Source organism: Ranitomeya variabilis, chromosome 8 (assembly GCF_051348905.1).
Source record: "Ranitomeya variabilis isolate aRanVar5 chromosome 8, aRanVar5.hap1, whole genome shotgun sequence".
Classification (NCBI taxonomy): domain Eukaryota; kingdom Metazoa; phylum Chordata; class Amphibia; order Anura; family Dendrobatidae; genus Ranitomeya; species Ranitomeya variabilis.
In genome coordinates this window covers 103,358,664-103,363,180 of record NC_135239.1, presented here as the reverse complement: position 1 = coordinate 103,363,180, position 4,517 = coordinate 103,358,664, and positions in this window count along the sequence as shown.

The window sequence follows — 4,517 nt, the reverse complement described above, 5'->3', positions numbered from 1 at the left end:
CAACGATCACGGCCAGGTCGTATCGCTGGTCGTGATCGTTGGTAAATCGCTATGTGAGACGGGGCCTTTACCCTAAACAACAACCACAAGACGGCTTTCTTCCACCATGGTATTTAAATCAGTATAACAGCGCCAACCTGACAGAGTGTGTAGTTTACTTAGCAAAATTCTGTTAAAAACATTTTTAACTTTTTGCATGCTTCAGTAGTCTCGATGGGAGACTAGAAGCTGCAGTTGTCTGATTGGCTCTGCTACATACAGGCAATGATCAGATCGCCTGTATGTAGCAGAAATGCTTACTTGCTATGAGCGCCAACCACCGGACGGCACTCATAGCAATCCGGCTATGACAACCATAGAAGTCTGCTGCAGAGATTGACAGCGGCATTTAACTAGTTAACAGCCGCAGGTGGATCGCGATTCAACCCACGGCTGTTGCAGGCACGTCTGCTGTAAATATCAGCTGCCACATGCCCGGAAAGGTGCAGGCTTATCGCCGGAGCCTGCACCAAATAGGGGAAGTCTAACATCGGCATACTATTATGCCTGATGTTGGAAGGGGTAAAGGACCTATAACTCTGCTCTTCACCTCGCCAAACAGACCTATTTCACCACCCTGATCTCCTCACTAACAGTCCAAAAAAAACATTTACAATACTTTTCACTCCCTCCTCAGTCCGAAGACACAGGCCCCTATCATAGACATTTGTGCTGATGACCTGGTCTCCCATTTTACAGAGAAAATAGAGAATATGTCAGGAAATCCGCTCCCAACCACTAAGTGCAGCGACTCCCATCCCCCCTGCATTTCCCCTGGCTCACTCTCCACATTCGATCCCATCACAGTAGTGTCCAAGCTCCTCTCTTCTTCTCATCTGACAACATGCACTGCTGACCCCATTCCCTCACATTTCCTCCCGTCTCTCTCTCCAGTCGTCACAACTCATCTAACTACAATCTTTAATCTCTCCCTCTCCTCTGGCATTTTCCTGTCCATCTTCAAACACTCTATCATTACTCCATTATTAAAGAAATCCGCCCTTGACCCATCCTGCACAAACAACTACAGACCAGTCTCCAATCTCCCCTTCATCCTTAAAGGGCACCTGTCACCCCGTTTTTTCAGTATGAGATAAAAATACTGTTAAATAGGGCCTGAGCTGTGCATTACAACAGTGTATTTTGTGGACCCCGATTCCCCACCTATGCTGCCGAAATACGTTACCAAAGTAGTCGTTTTCGCCTGTCAATCAGGCTGGTCTGGTCAAAAGGGCGTGGTGTCTTCCCCCAGATCTTGCTTAGTTTTCCGTTGGTGGCGTAGTGGTGTGCGCATGCCCAAGGTCCCGAATCCACTGCACAGGGGAGTTAAAAGAGCGCAATGTGCACGATTTCATTGGTGATAGGTGGGGGCTGCCATCTTCCTTTGGCCACGCGTGCGCAGAAGCGGCGCTCTGCTGGCCGCGGCTTCAGGAAAATGGCCGCGGGATGCCGCGCGTGCGCAGATGGAGATCGCGGCGGCCATTTTCCTGAAGCCGAGATGCGAACTCATTTAATGTACGCTACCATGATTGTACAGCCCAGTTATGGGGGCGCACAGCAGCTGTGGAGGAGCCGCCTGTGGTTTACAGTCCACACTCCAATATAATAGGGACAATGGCCTACAGATATTTACACATAGCTGTAGGGTGGGCCCCTGGGGTCCATTCCCCTGTGAACCCCTGGGTTCCTGGTTCATATGTGCTTGTAAGGTAAGTGTTTAGATAATTTATATCATATTTAGTTATTTATTTCCTTCTCTTCCATAGTGCACGGGTTAAATTGGGTATAGGCTTCACCTTTGAGTGGAAAAAATGCCAAAATATCATATTATAGTCTTACTCTATTTACCGATATATTGATATTGATGACACAAAGGCATTATCTCAGCTAGGCTGCAAAAGCTTTTGCACATTGTTATTCATTTATGTATATTGGCATCTTTGGAATTGAAGTACATCTACCTGAAGATATAGCAAAGCATTGATCTGACACATAAGAAATTTATGTAATATATGCAATAGGTGGTCAGATTGCTACAATTATGTTTTAAGCTTATATGACCAGTTTTTTGGATTGGAGGTACTTTGCACATTATATAATTATGGATACTAAAGAGATGTAATAATTTTATGGATGAAAAATAAACTTTATATTTTTGAACTAAACATTCTGTGGCCTATATAATATCTTGAGGGGTCTTTAGGTATATTGAATCTTTGGATGTGTTCTTTTTGAATTTGTATGGACTAATATGTATAAAAAGCTGTAGACACATGTACAGGGACACAGTGGTGGCGGTGATGTGTCCTTCCTGAACGATCCGATACAAAGAGCCGGCTCCCTGCTGTGAATGAAAGGAGTCGGCTCTGCAGTGTGAGTGAGCGTGTGAGTTTCTTTTCCTTTCCTGGCTGGTGCCTGGAGCTTATCAGGTTCAGCTTAGTGAACCCTGACTGTGACTCCTGTGGGAGGAGCAGTGAGGAGAGAGGTAGATGTGACTGTTAGTAAATGCATGTGAGTACTGGAGAAATGGTGCAGACAAGCCCCGGACAGGGAGGATGGGAAAAGGATAAAAAAAAGGGCTTCCTATTGTTAACTCTTCAGTGCCCCCAGACTGCAAGCATTAGTGTTCCACCATCATTCAGTGCTGGAGACAGGATCTGAGTTACCTTAGTCCCAAATATATAGTTTACTGGCCTCATTCATGGCATATACTGTATATACCGAGTATAGGAGGAGGGACTCGGCACATTGTTTGGTATCATAGTATTAGTCAGGACTGAGGAGGATTCAGGACAGGAACACTACAGGGAGGAGGATGGATCAGTTGTTGCTGCGGAGGGTAAATAAGATAAAGTGATTTTGTGCAAACCCTGTGGCGACATCTAGTACAGCTCCAATCATATAGAGTTACGCTGATTTCACACTTGCATATTTCGCAATCTATGTGACAATGGCTGCACACGGATCCATTTTTGTCTCCATTGACTTTCAGTGGTGACAGATGGGACTTGCGTGTGCATCCAGCTGTTAGGCTAGGTTCACATTGCGTTAGTGGGTGATCGCTAACGGACAGCGTTGCACGGCGAAAATGTCGCAATTAACGCCGTGCAACGGGTCCGTTAGCGCACCCATTGACAGCAATGTTGTTTCAGCCTGTAGCGCATTGCTAGCTCGTGCCTTTTTCGGCTCGCGCTAGCGATGTGCCGTTCTTTTGTGGCGCGCCTCGGACGCTGCTTGCAGCGTCCGCGGCGTGCCCGAGGTCCGTTCCCCGCTCTCGCAGATCGGGGATCTGCGAGAGCGGGGACGTTAGCGCGACCCCTAGAAATACATTGCGTTAGCGCAATCCACTAGCGCTAAACGGATTGCCATAACGCAATGTGAACCTAGCCTTACTGTTTTCCCACGGATCCGTATATCTGCATATTTTACCAAACGCACAAAAACACAACTTGTTGCAGCTTTGTGTCGTCTGAAAAACACGCAGGGACAGGCACAGATCCGTGGCTACACGTCTGGAATTACCATGGAGCATGGATCCAGGACAACACGGATCTGTGTGCTTCCATGTGCAGGGATCTGTTATGCGGGACTGAGCATGCTCAGAAGCAAGGGATGTGCTGTATGGGAAAGTGATGAAACTGTATGGGAGTAGGATGCAGACATAGTGTAGACTCTGCCTGCTGTGCTGTCATGCAGTGAAGGGCTTGTGCCCCATGTTAGTGTGCTAATGGTAATAAAATGTATTGGGAGCCTGTATGGAACATGGGGCACCTGGTTGGGGCTGCCTTCACACTAGCGCTTTGGTACGGTGCGTTGTGCTGTGTAGCAATCCTGACGCGTCCTGATCCAGATTGCATCCCTACACTTAACATAGGGAAGCCTGGACCCGCATTTGCATCAGGATTTCTCATGTGCTCCCAAAACGCAGCTTGTTGTGGATTTTGGGTGTTAAAAAAAATCTGCAGACATCCTGGTACATGGCAGTGCGTCCAAAAGACATCCGACTGTCAATGTAGGAGCGCCCGAATCAGGCTGCTGCGTCCAATCTGCATGTGGATGTCACACTGCGCAGGCGCGGAGCCCCATTTTATCCTTTCACCAGTCTCTTCTCTCCCCTCTGCCCAGGCAGAAGTCAGAGTTTCACATTTCCACCCAAATCCTGATCAGGAGGCAGTTCCTGCGTTTGCAGAAAAAGTCCGGATGCAGATAAATGGTGGCCAAGAGGGAACGACTACAGCAATGTACAAAACCGCCACTTATTAGAGAGTAATACAGGTTAAGACTACAACCGAGTAGCAGGGGGGCGCTGTGCACAAGATCTGAGGAAACAGCAATGCTGAACAGTGTGTCCTGCTTCACCACATACTTATACAGGGGTATACTGAGGAGCTCACTGTACAGGCAAACACCTGGAACCATCACTGTGGAAAACGTAGTTCTATTTTTTTTTTTAAAAAAAGAGCCGGTTGGTGAGCGGA